A 14,419-nucleotide genomic window follows, 5' to 3' on the forward strand; every position below is an offset into this window, starting at 1 on the left:
CTTGTTCTGAATGATGATATTGAGCTTCTCCATCGTCTCTTTCCACACATGTAGTCATTTTGATTCTTGTGTATTCTATCTGGTGAGGTCCACATGTATAGTTGCCATTTATCGTTGAAAAAGGTATTTGCAATGAATAAGTCGTTGGTCTTGCAGAAGTCTATCATGGAATCTCCAGCATCGTTTCTATCACCAATGCCATATTTTCCAACTACAGATCCTTCTTTGTTTCCAAATTTCACATTCTAATCACCATTAATTATCAATGCATCTTGATTGCTTGTTTGATCAATTTCAGACTGCAGAAGTTGGTAAAAATCTTCAATTTCTTCATCTTTGGCCTTAGTGGTTGGTTGTAAATTTGAATATTAGTCGTATTAATTGGTCTCCCTCGTCAATGTATGGATACTATCCTATCACTGACAGTGTTGTACTTCAGAATAGATCTTGAAATGTTCTCTTTGATGATGAAAGCAATGCCATTCCTCTTCAATTTGTCATTCCTAGCATAGCAGACCATATGATCGTCCAATTCAAAATGGCCAATACCAGTCCATTTCAGCTCACTAATGTGTAGGATATTGAATGCATTCCATTTAATTTTTGACGACCTCCAATTTTCTTAGATTCATACTTCGTACATTCCACATTCCAATTATTAATGGATGTTTGCAGCTGTTTCTTATCATTTTGAGTCATGCCATCTCAGCAAATGATGGTCCCAAAAGCTTGACTCCATCCACATCATTGAAGCTAACTCTACTTTGAGGAGGCAGCTCTTTCCCAATCATATTTTGAGTGCCTTCCAACCTGAGGGCCTTTTCTTCCAGCACTATACCAATGTTCCACTGCTATTCATAAGGTTTTCATGGACCAATTTTTTCAGAAGTAGACTGCCACATACTTCTTCCTAGCCTGTCACAGTCTGGAAGCTCCGCTGAAACCTGTCCACCATGGGTGACCCTGCTGGTATTTGAAATACCAGTGGCATAGCTTCCAACATCATAGCAACACACAAGCCACCACAGTATGACAACCTGACAAATGATATCATTAATCATATAAAAGTTAAAACTACAATGATGCTACTTCACGTTCACCAGAATGACTATAATCAAAAAGACAAACAGTATAGAACTGACAGCCCAGAAATAAACCCACACATTTATGGCCAATTGATTTTTGAAAAGGGTGCTAAGTCCATTCAATGGAAAAAGAAGAGTCTTTTCAACAAATGGTGCTGGGAAAAATGGATTTTCACATGCAGAAAAATATAATAGGATACATGCCTCATACCATACACAAATCAAATTCAAAATGGATTAAAGGCCTAAATGTGAAAACTAAAACTATAAAATTCTTAGAAGAAAATGAAGGGGCAATGCTGTTGCACCTAGCTTTTAAAAAAATCAATTATCTAATAACAAAAGCTTAAACAGCAAAAGACAAAATAAATAAATGGGACCTCAAAGAAATTAAAAACTTTCGTTCATCAAAAGACTTTATAAAAAAATTGAAAAACAAGCTACCAACTGGAAGAATATTTTCAGAAACCATATATCCAATAAGAATCTAATAAACAAAATATATATAAAACATTGGCAAATTAACAACAAAAAGACAACTCAATCACAAAATGGGCAAAGAACTTAAATAAATATTTCACCAAAGAGGCTGTTAAAATGACTACCAAACACATGAAAAGATGCTCAACATCATTAGCCGTCAGAGAAATGTAAATCAAAACCACAATGAGATACTATGTCATTCCCACTAGGATGGCTATATTAAAAAAAAAAAAAAAAGAGAGAGAGTAGAAAGTAACAAATGTTGGTGAGGATGTGAGAACATTGGAACCCTTATTCATTGCTGGCAGGAATGCAAAACAATACAGTCATTGTGGAAAACAGTATGGTGGCTTCTCAAAAAACTAAAAATACCATATGACCCAGGAATTCCACTCCTAGGTAAAAGACTTGAAAGCAGAGACTCAAACAGACACTTGTACACCAATATTCACTGCAGCACTATTTATAGTAGTCAAAAGGTGGAAACAACCTAAATGCCCATCAACAGATGAATGGATGAACAAGATGTAGTACATACATACAATGAAATACTACTCAGCCAGTAAGAGAAATGAAGTCTTGATACAGGCCATAACATAGATGGAGCTTGAAGACATTATGCTGACTGAAATAAGTCAATCACAACAAATATTACATGACTTCACTTATATAAAAAGATGAGAATGGGCAAATGTATAGAGATAAAATTTCTTAGTGGTTACCAGGGGCAGGAGGGAGGGAAGAAGGAAGGGTTATTGCTTATAGAGTACTGAGTTTTGGTTTACAGTGATGGAAAAATTAGGATAGGGTTGCACAGCTGATTAACGTAACTACTGCGAATAAGTTGTATACCTGCAAAAAGTTGAATTGGCAGAAGTTGTGTGACAGATATATTTATAACAACAAAAAATAATATAAAATGTAGCTGCTGAGGCTGCTTATGGACAAACAAACTCTTCATGGGATTTGGCTCCTTGGTTTGGAGGCTTAGGGTCATGGTTTCATAGGACATACCAGTTAATTGGCCTAATATCATGTTAAGTGCTTCTGTTCTACCTCCTAATTTGTTGTATAGTACCTGGGGTCCTAAAAGCTTGCAAGCAACCATTCAAGGTACAACAATTGGTCTCCATTCGCCTGGAGCAACGGAAAGAGAAAGAGTCAGGAATAGGAAGAGGAAATGGAATGTGTGACTAATTGCCCCCATGAATAACTGCCACCTTTGCCATGAGTCCAGAACTGGATGGTGCCCAGCTACTGTTACTGAACATTCTGATCAAAGATTCTATCCTGATCAAAAGGGGGAAAAGAAAGGATAGAATTTCAAATTCTCATGGAATCCAGACTTTCTGAACCCATGGAGGATGAACCCCTAAAACTGTTGCCCTGAGATAATCTTTAACTAAAAATATTCCCTGGAGTCTTCTTAAAACCAAACTATAAAAAAAAAAAACTATAGTTTAGCTCAACTAGTAAAGAATGTCTGCCTTGAGCAGTGTACTCTTTTAAGATCTATCTATATGGGATCAAATTGACAACAGCAAATCAAAAGATTACACAAGAAACTTAGGGGTCAGTGAGTTTATGTTGATGGGGGAGGAAATACTTAGAAAAGGAGGGTGAGAAAGGTTACACAACACAAAGAATGTAATCAGTGTCACTGAATTGTACATATAGAAATTGTTGAATTGATATATGTTCTGCTGTGTATATTCTCAACAATGAAATAAATTGTATGAGTCCTAAGGCTCAGCCCCTTTACCTCAATTGGAGACATCTTTAAACGGCTCTCGGAGCCTCAGAACTCCCTGTTACATTGGCTGAGGTCACTATTTCAACTGTATCACCATTCAGCTTCTTCTGCCCTACTCCACTTCTTTTTCTCCCTCACAGGTGTTGTTCCCTGTAAGCACTCTCCAATAAACTTCTGCATGCAAACCTCTGACTCAAGAGTCTGTTTTCTGAGGAACCCAAGTTGCAAAATATGGAGGAAACTGCCCACCTGTTTGTAACTTCTTAATTTTCCAATCTATTGCACCTCTGCCTAGGCCAACCTTGAAAAAAAAAAAGTATACCAAATAAAGGACATAGTCTATATGTCCTATACAAGGCAAAGAAAACATTTTACTACAATTAATTAATAGCCTCCTCCCATTCTGTTTTCAGGCCTTCTCTACTGAGTTGCACCCTGAAGTGCAAACATTAACTGTCAGGGTTTTTTGTCTGGAGACATTAAACACATGTGCTTATGTACAATGAAGATTTTACATGAACTTTCAACCAGAGCTTTGTGATTTTTCAAAATGACAGTTTTCCTAACAGCATGAAACGAGATTTATAAAAAGTATTAAACAATCACCATAATACTCAGTAAAAATGTGTCAACTGTTGCACAAACCTGATGTATACTGGTATAAATGTGAAAGTAGTAAATACAAACGAGCAGGCAAATAACCACTACAGACCCTACTTGCAATGTTTGAAATGACTGAAGGAGTAAACCACATAAGATCTATAGTGCTGTTTATAGAGTGTGGGATTTTAACTCTGTAAGATAGTAAAGATATACAAGTATTATGCTGAATATTTTAGCATCTAATCTCTCTAAATTTCTTGTATATTGGTAAGTTTCAGACATGGGAATAGATTGGTGGAATACTTATAACTCAATACTGCATGATTTCAGAAAGGCCAGTTGATGGCTAAAGTACATTAAAATGCTGAACAGCAAGAAACTTTTGCTACGTGTCCAAGCTGGTAGTAACCCAAACACAGAGGCTGCAATTCTGTCAGGCTTGTGGCTTTTCAATATTCCTATGAAAGCTTCATAAGACTTATTCACTAAGTCTACCTGTTGGCTAATATGTATGATAAATGAGGTTCTGTCTCAAGTCCCACTTCTAAGGCAAGAGCATCAGACAGACAAGTGTTATCCAATGCAACAGTTGTTTCTATGACCACTGGAGTCTTTGAAGCACAGCCGCATTTTAGAATGATATTTCTCCAAATACAAAAGTTGCTTGCTGTTAAAAGCTCCATGCCACTTTTTCTTATAAATTGTACTGCATCTTCATTTTTCATTCCACCTTCAATTAATGCTAAGGCAACAAGCACTGGAGTTCTCCCATGACCTGCAACACAGTGAACAGCGATACAACAAGCTTCTTCATGAAACTTAATGTATACGAGATTTAACCAGTCATCAACAATCTAGCTGGATGGTGATGAACCATCATCAAAAGGCCAGTCCAGAACCTGGAAGGCTTCTTTGTAAGAGCAGTGTCATAAATTGCTTCACTTACTATTGTGGTAACTCCATACTTCTAAAGTTCCTCTAAAAATTTAAGCTTACATCGGTTGGATTGTGTGTAGTAAGAAATCTCTTGTTCCAGTACTTGACTTCTACAGGGGGAAGGCGGTTCACTGAAGCCATGTTAATTTAGTTTAAAAACACTCAGTGGGTTTATGAAAGAATTTAAAATTTAAATACAGAAATGAGGGAAAAAACTGAACTCTACCCTACTCCACTTGAAATTCTCTGTACTTTCAATATGAAGTTGAGAATAATAGAAAATGGAACTAAGAAGCAGCAATTCAATTCAGTAATGAGTCAATAGAAAGTCCACGTCAGAACTCTTGTAAAATGTTCTGATGATGTCAATCCGCTACTTCCGTGTCTAGGTTAACTGCTCTTAGGGGGGCTTCTTGGTGTAGTAGTGAATTTCCACAGCTCAAATGTCTTCACAAAGGTCGTGCTGTGCCTGACAGTAATCTTCGCGGCCCTTCAGGAGCCCCATAAATGTGTCACCAAGAACACCACAGAAAGGAGTATGTTTACTCATTAAAGATGGTGGTTTAATCATACAGCCAGTCCCGCGGCGTGGACACAGGCGGCGGTGGTGGCAGTCCTGCAGAGCTGGGGGCGGTAGGGTCGTCGCGGGGCGGGAAACCAAGCTCTACAGTGCGGGGGAGGGCTCCGAAGAAACCGCCTCCGGGAAAGCCAGTACGCACACGCCGAAGGGCCCTGCGTCACAAGCGCTCCCCTTTATATCCAGCATGACGTCTGCCACCCCGCCCCGCCATCAGTCGCGGCCGGAGGAGGGCCAATACCCAACGAGCGAGGGTGGAAGTCCCGCCCACCACATACGTCACCGCGCTCCGCAGCCGCCTGTGTGAACAAACTCTTGGAGAAGTAATGGATCCGCAGAGTATCCACACTTGCCACCAGAAACGAAGGGGACGGAGGAGGGACCTGGGGTGCACGAAGCCTGGGAGGGGCTGAAAGAGATTATGGGGTTGGCAGGATAGGGAAGGAAGCTGAAGAAGATTCCCATCCATTGATTCTGACTGGTATAGCTTTTTCCATTTGCTTCTGTGTCCTCAAGTTTTAGTTATGCTCTTTGGGAGCAACGTAGCATAAGTTTTTTTTTTTTTAAATCCAGTTTGTTTTAACTGAAGAACTTAATCTATTTTAATTATCGTTTTATTTAGATATAATGTTGTCCTTTTATTTTGTGCTGTTTGACCCGTATTTCTATATTTCTTTTCTATGTTTTCTTTTGGATTAATGCCTCCCCCCCCCACACACCAAACAGACACGCATATTTTCTCTCTCCTGTTTTGGAAGTTGTAATTGTGGTTAACACGCCTTAGCACTTAACTATGGGTTAGGCACTGATCTAAATCTAAATGGATTTAAATAAACTCATTTAATACAACTCTGTGAATTAGAAACTAGCAGCGTTGTTTTGGAGTCCCTGAGTGATGCAAATTAAGAGCTCAGCTACTATCTGAAAGGTTATCTGTTTGAACCCACCCAGAGAAAGACCTGGCTATCTGCTTCTGGAAGGTCACAGCCTTGAAACCCCTGTGGAGTGCAGTTCTACTCTGAAACAGGGTCACCATGAGTTGGAATCGACAGCAACTGGTTTATTTTGTCTTTTTAATTCCTTTTGTCCTGAAAACGTGAGGCACAGAAAGGTTAAATAATTTACCCAAGGTCACACAACTAGTAGATGGCAGCACTGAAATATGAATTCAGTAATTCTGGCCCTGGAGCCTTAGTTTTCGATGATATATGATTATACACCCTATTTCTATTCTTTTGGTTCTTAAATAACTTAGAAACCAAGCGTTATTCAAAATCTTTACCCACCTCTTGAAGAAAACAAGGAACTCGGCATGCTTTAACTATTAACTATTTATGTGACTATTAAATATTTAACTCTGAATTCTTTTTTAGCCTCACAAATTGTGTTTAAATTTACCCAACATATTATCAATTTCTTTGCTTGCTATTCCTTCTGTTGTCTCCACACTTCCTTCTGAGAGTTTCCATTATCTGGAAGCAGAAACATCTCTTAGCGTGTCCTTTAGCTCTAGTATATGATCAACTTTGATAAATGTTTTATGTTTCAAACTATGCATGTTCCCACTGTTGAATGCTTTCCCGTATTATTTGTGTCTTAATTATCTAATTTTTTTTTTACTATAACAGAAATATCACAAGTGGGTGGCTTTAACAAATAAATTAATTTTCTTATAGTTTAGGAGGCTAGAAGTCTGAATTCAGGTGCTGGCCCTAGAGGAACGCTCTCCTTCTCTGTTGGCTTGGAGGAAGGTCCTTCTCTCCTTGAGCTTCTGCTTCTGGTCGATCTTCATGGGGCTTGGCATCTCTCTTCCTCCATCTGTGCTCCTTAGCTTGCTTGTTTAATCTTTTTTATATCTCAAAAGGGAGCCTTGGTGGCACAGTGGTTAAGAGCTCAGCAGTTTGAATCTACCAGCCGCTCCTTGGAAGCCATATGGGGAGTTCTTCACTGTCCTATAGAGTCCATATTAGTCAGAATAGACAGTAACAGGTTTGGTTTTGTTGGTTTTATATCTCAAAAGAAATTGACTCAAGATATAGCCTAATGCTGCCTCATTAAACACAACCCACTGACAAATGGGATTATAACCACAGGCAGCAGTTCGGATTTACAACATATATTTTGGGGAAACACAATTCAATCCGTAACAATTGGTAAACTGGATTTTTATTTTTGTTTTCAATAAGCCTTTTTTCTTACTTTATTTTGCCTTCATTCTTAATAATTTTGCTGGTTATACAATTCTACATTGACATTTATTTTCTCTCACCCTTTGGAGATACTATTTCTTGTCCTCAGGTTTCCTCTCTAATAGCTTTTAGAAATCTCTAAAATGTTTAGGCTTTGTTTCCTGTGCATGGTCCTTAACAATAAATTCCTATTCCTTCCTTCTTCTCCTCTTCCTGCCTTCCTTACTCTTCCTTCATCACTTTTCTTTCTTCCTTGTTCCTTCCTTCCTTTCTTCTTTAATAATTCATTCCACTAGACAGGGCCAAGCAAGGTGGTTGTCTGTGCAGGAGATGGGGAAGGGAAGACAGAGTAACAGGATATTGGAGCCTGAAGAGGCTTGGAAGGGCACAATAAGGAGTGGTAGTAGCAGCCTGATGCAGGCTGTCAGAACCCAAGCAGAGTGGAGAGGGCATGAGGGGACAGCAGTGGTGATCAGAGATTATGTAAAGGTTTATCCAGTAATACATTAAAGATAATGGAAGTCAGGTTTCTTACTGTCAGAGATAGGAGCAGGGACGTATTACCCAATGTGCAAGGTATACACAGGCTTGTATTTACTTACTAATCTGTAGTACACATTAAATGTGAAATTGTTTACTTCAGATTCCAAAAAAACCCCTTTTACTTCAGATTAGTAAGCATAATTAAGGCTGTGCGTACCTTACTGTAAGCCCATGCATACTGTGCTTACTGGTTAATCTGCCCTGGATAGGAGTTATGAATATGGGAAGGGAAAACATTAGAATAAACTGTAGAATTTAGGATTAGAATTGGTGGTATCAGCATGAACTTAATATATATAGTGTTATGGATTGAATTGTGTCACCCAAAAATGTGTGTCAACTTGACTAGGTCATGATTCCCAATATTGTGTGATTGTCTATCATTTTGTCATCTGATGTGATTTTCCTGTGTGTTGTAAATTGTACTTTATGGTGTTAATGAGCCAGGATTAGAGGCAGTTTATGTTAATAAGGCAGGACTCAATCTACAAGATTAGTTTCAATCTCTTTTGAGATATAAAAGAGAGACATGAGCTGAGAGACAGGGGGACCTCATACCACCAAGAAATAAGAACCAGGGGTGGAACATGACCTTTGGACTCGGGGTCCCTGCACTGAGAAGCTCCTAGACCAGAGGAAGATTGATGACAAGGACCTTCCCCCAGAGCCAACAGAGAGAGAAAGCCTTCCCCAGGAGCTGGCACCCTGAATTTGGACTTCTAGTCTCCTAGACTGTGAGAGAATAAACTTCTGTTTTACAAAGCCAACCACTTGTGGTATTTCTGTTTAGCAACACTAGATAAATAAGATATACAGTTATAGAAATACAGATGTAAATATGTGTGTCTGAGAGAGATCCCTAGCTCCATCTACAGAGAGCAGAGGGAGGGCCCGAAGCAATGACACCCCAATAGTATTGAGCACACAGTGTGCCCAGATCATAGTTGCTTAATACCATTCTCTATTAAAAGGAACCAAGGCTCCTAGAAGAAATGGATGATTCCATGGCTGGGGCAGGGAAAGTACAAGAACAGCCTGGAAATCTTGTTATGTCAAAAAGTAAGGAAGCGTTCAAAGAATGATTGGAATATGTCAAAAGGGCATAGAACACAGGACAGAGGCAGCTAAGGAGACATGACAACTAAATGTAATGTGGTATCCTGGATGACCAACAGAATTCAGAAATTATCAAACAGTATCACTAATATCACACTCAAGTAAAATTTTGCTGAAGAGCATTCAAAAACAGCTGCAGCAGTATACAGTAAAATGCTGAAAATTCAAGCCAGATTCAGAAGAGGACATGGAATGAGGGATATCACTGCAGATGTCAGATGGATCTTGGCTGAAAGCGGAGAATACCAGAAAGATGTTTACCTATGTTTTATTGACTATGCAAAGGCATTCAACTGTGTGGATCATAACAAATTACGGATAACACTGCAAAGAAGTGGAATTCCAGAACACTTAATTGTGCTCATGAGGAACCTGTACATAGATCAAAAGGCAGTCATTCGAAAAGAACAAGAGGATACTGCATGGTTTAAAATCAGAAAAGTGTTTCAGGGTTGTATCTTTTCACCATACTTATTCAATCTGTATGCTGAGCAAATAATCCAAGATGGAGTATATGAAGAACAGGGCATCAGGATTAGAGGAAGACTCATTAACAACCTGCAATATGCAGATGACACAACCTTGCTTGCTGAAAGCAAAGAAGACTTGAAGCACTTACTGTTGAAGATCAAAGACTGTAGCCTTCAGTATGGATTATACCTCAACAAAAAACATCCTCACAACTGGACCAGTAAGCAACATCATGATAAATGGAGAAAAGACTGAAGTTGTCAAGAATTTCATTTTATTTGGATCTACAATAAACACCCACGGAAGCAGCAATCAAGAAATCAAACTACATACTGCCTTAGGACAAATCTGCTGCAAAAGACCTCTTTAAAGTATTAAAAAGCAAAAATGTCACTTTGAGGACTAAAGTGCGCCTGACCAAAGCCATGGTATTTTCAGTCACCTCATATGCATGTGAAAGTGGGACAATGAATAAGGAAGACCAAAGAAGAATTGATGCCTTTGAATTATGGTGTTGCCAAAATAACAAACAAATCTTTTTGGAAGAAGTATAGCCAAAATGCTCTTCTGAAGCGAGGATGACAAGACTTCATCTTACATATTTGGACGTGTTATCAGGCGGGACCAGTCCCTGGAGAAGGACATCTTGCTTGGTAAAGTAGAGGGTCGGTGAAAAAGAGGAAGACCCTCAACAAGATGGACTGACCCAGTGGCTGCAACAATGGGCTCAAATGTAGCAACGATTGTGAGGATGGTGCAAGACCAGGCAGTGTTTTGTTCTGCTGTACATAGGGTTGCTATGAGTCAGAACTGACTCGACGGCACCTAATATCCTGGATGAGATCTTGGAGCAGAAAAAGGACATTAGGGAAATCTAGAGCAATCTGAATAAAATGTGGAGTTTGGTTAATAGTAAAGTACCAATGTTGTGCAAAGTCCTCTGTTGTGACAAATGTATCATCGTAATGTAAGATGTTTACAGTAGAGGAGACTGGGTTAGGAGTATACAGAAACTCTACTTCATTTGCTATTTTTGTGTACATTTGACACTACGCTAAGATAAAAAATGTATTTAAAAGAAAAACAAAAGTAAGGACATAGAAGCCAGCTTGAAGAGCTTCCACAGGCCAAACCTGAAACAATTTGTGTATCAAAATAATGACAGGACTGTATTATAACTCATGAATAGAAAGCATACTGATATATATAAATGAATAAGTGGGAAGAAAAACACTTTGTCTTAAAGTAGAAGGCCAACTAATAAACATAGGAATGGTGGAATGAGAGAAATCTCTATTTGGCTGCCATTGTTAATTACTATTCATTTAGCAAAAAACATCAAATGATGCTAAAATTAGTGGGTGAAAGTTGATGAGGAATGGGATACTTACTAACTTTCAAAGTACCCCTCTCAAAAATCTTATTAATTACAAAGGAAAAAACACAGTCATTTTACAGTGGAGAAACCTGCCAGATACCACATTACTCAAATGATCAAAGTTGACCAATAATGGGACAAACTGAATTGGTACCACCTGATAAGATGGAATGTAAAGAACATAGCATCACAGATGTGATGTTCCTGCCAAAAAATACATTACTAGAATTTGATCACAAGGAAATACCAGACAAATCCAAATTGATTTGTAATCTTCAAAGGTTTCAGTCATGAAAGTAAAGACAAGACTAAGGAACTGTTACAGGTTGAAAGAGATTAAAGAGATACAACAACTAAACGTTCCTGGATTGGAGCCTTTTGCTAAAAGGACATATTGGAACAATTGGAAAAATTTGAATGGAACCTGTGGATTATATGGTAGTAATGAGTCAATGTTAATTTTCCGATTTTGACTGTTGTATTGTGGTTTTATGGAGCCCTGGTGGCACAGTGGTTAAGCATCCAGCTGCTAACCAAAAGATTGGCAGTTGGAAACCACCAGCCACTCCTTGGAAACCCTATGGGGCAGTTCTGCTTTGTCGTATAGGGTTGCTCTGAGTCAGAATTGACTCAACGGCACACAACAACTACTTTATAACAGCAACTAGTGTGTTATCAAACAACTGCACACTGTAGGCTAGCCAAGCTGACACATAGTATTATCATCACAGTTCTGTAAAAGGAATACATTTTCTAATGCATCACGGAACCCATACCCATACATATAACTGAAACAAAAGTTTTACAAACATGTTTACCTTAGTCATTTGAACTGCGTTCTGATATTTTGTTTTGTTTAGTTTGATTACAAAACTATGCTAAGACTGAACAAAATTGATTTCACAGTCTGTTAATCTTCTGTTCTTAACCTATGATCTTGGAGGTCTAGGAATGCTCTAATTGTATGCAAAATGTTATACATGAATATGCATTTTTTTCTAGGAAAAGGCTCCATATTTTTCATCAGATTTTCAAAAGCATCTATGACTGTCCAAAACATTAAAAACCACTGAAATAATAGGGAGTCCTTTGATACATTAGGCTGGTCTGGCAGTGCCATAATTCTGGGAATTGCCAAACTTGATGTTGTTGTTGTTAGGTGTCACTGAGTTCCGACTCATAGCGACCCTATGTACAATGGAACGAAACACTGCCTGGTCCTATGCTATCCTCACAATTGTTGCTGTGTTTGAGCCCATTGTTGCAGCCATTGTATCAGTCCAACTTGTTGAGGGTCTTCCTCTTTTTTTGCTGACCCTCTACTTTACCAAACATGATGTCCTTCTCCAGGGACTTGTCCCTCCTGATAGCATGTCCAAAGAAGTCTCAGCATCCTTGCTTCCAAGGAGCCCTCTGGCTGTACTTCTTCCAAGACAGGTTTGTTCCTTCTTCTGACAGGCCATGGTATAGTCAGTATTCTTTGCCAACATCATAATTCAAAGGTATTGATTCTTCTTTAGTCTTCCTTATTATCTAGGTTTCACTGCATATGAGGCAATTAAAAATATCATGGCTTGGGTCAGGCACACCTTAATTCTCGAAGTGACATTTTTGCTTTTCAACATTTTAAGGAGGTCTTTTGCAGCAGATTTGCCCAATGTAATACATCGTTTAATTTCTCGACTGCTGCTTCCATAGGTGTTGATTATGGATTCAAGTAAAATGAATTCCTTAAAAACGTCAGTCTTTTCTCCATTTATCATGAGGTTGCTTACTGGTCCAGTTGTGAGGATTTTTGTTTTTTTATGTTGCGGTGTAATCCATACCGAAGGCTGTAGTCTTTCTTTGATCTTTATCAGTGCTTCAAGCCCTCTTTGCTTTCAGCATACAAGGTTGTTAATGAGTCTTCCTCCAATCCTGATGCCCCATTCCTCTTCACGTAGTCCAGCTTCTAGGATTATTTGCTAAACATACAAATTGAATAAGTATGGTGAAAGGATACAACCCTAACGCACAGCTTCCCTGACTTTAAATCATGCAGTATCCCCTTGTTCTGTCTGAACGGTTTGAATGACTGACTGCCTCTTGGTCTGTATACACGTTCCACATGAGTACAATTAAGTGTTCTGGAATTCCCAGTCTTTGAAATAAACTTGATGATAGTAATTCAGATTGATTTAGGAGAAGACATTCTAGTTGAGTCTGGGCTAATAATAGGGTTGGACTAAGGAAAGGTTAATAGTTAAGATCAGTGAGGAAGATACCAAATTATAAAGATTTGCTTTAAAAAAAATTGTTTGAAATCAGCTGCTTTAACAAAGAATTATAATAAAATTTGATTCTTAAAATGGGTGAGTGAAAAAATATATTAGGTTTTATCCATCTAACTCAGCTAACCCTGCCTCCATCTTAGTCCTGATAGACCGAAGCACAAGGCCTTGATATCTGTTGTCATGACCCCTGTCACTCTTCACCTGGCTATTTCCTGTTTATCCTTAAAAGTTCAGCTTAGGCCTCATTTCCTCTGAAAGCCTTCCTCCCTTCATGCCAGGCTAAACTCACTACAAGGGCTCTTCCTTGCTCTTCTGTAATATCCAATGCACAGTGCTGTTAGGTATTTACCTTGTTACAATGAGATTTTCTTGTCACATCCCACTTCTCAATTAGACTATAAGCTCCCTGAAGGCAGGCATGAACTGCTGAGGTCTTAATCCAAATCACCAAAAATTAACATAATGCCTGTTACATAGTGTCAGTACTGCTACTGACACAGTAAATTATGTCCAATTCATTCAGTAAAAAACTTCAGTGAAGTTAAATCTGTTCACTGGACATATGAAAATTATCTAAAGTCCTTTTTCTTTAAAAAGGCAGCCTATACTTTGAAAAAATATTAGTACAGCACTATTATAGGAACTTGTTATAAGAGACAGAAAAATAACTTCAAGAGTGCAACAGTGTGGACTTCAGGCAGGTTAGGAGTCCTGGTGAAGGGCTATTGTTTTAAATATTGGTTGATGATGATTGGACCCGCACAGAGTGATCTTCTGAGGGAAGTGAAGGATGTGACAGTGTAGGAAGGTTGGGGGAAAGGTTCCAAAGAATTCCAGTAATTGTTTCCATAAAAAAAACAATCATTAACAAAATTTACCCAATATCAATTTGAGTGCATATATTCCCCTATTCAAGGATCAACACATTCCTACTTTATACTTTCGGTACAAAATAAGGCATATTTTTGAAAACCAAAAGTTTTGGTAGGGTAAAAAAAAATGTTTAAATATT

The 14,419-nt window shown here is 38.4% G+C and overlaps 1 pseudogene; it reads right to left on the bottom strand.

Moving 5' to 3' along the window:
- Window positions 1-4,222: 4,222 nt before the first annotated feature.
- On the bottom strand, window positions 4,223-5,039 carry LOC126078801 (protein tyrosine phosphatase type IVA 1-like; annotated as a pseudogene).
- Window positions 5,040-14,419: the final 9,380 nt, after the last annotated feature.

The sequence above is a fragment of the Elephas maximus genome, chromosome 7 (genome assembly GCF_024166365.1).
Source record: "Elephas maximus indicus isolate mEleMax1 chromosome 7, mEleMax1 primary haplotype, whole genome shotgun sequence".
In the NCBI taxonomy this organism is placed as follows: domain Eukaryota; kingdom Metazoa; phylum Chordata; class Mammalia; order Proboscidea; family Elephantidae; genus Elephas; species Elephas maximus.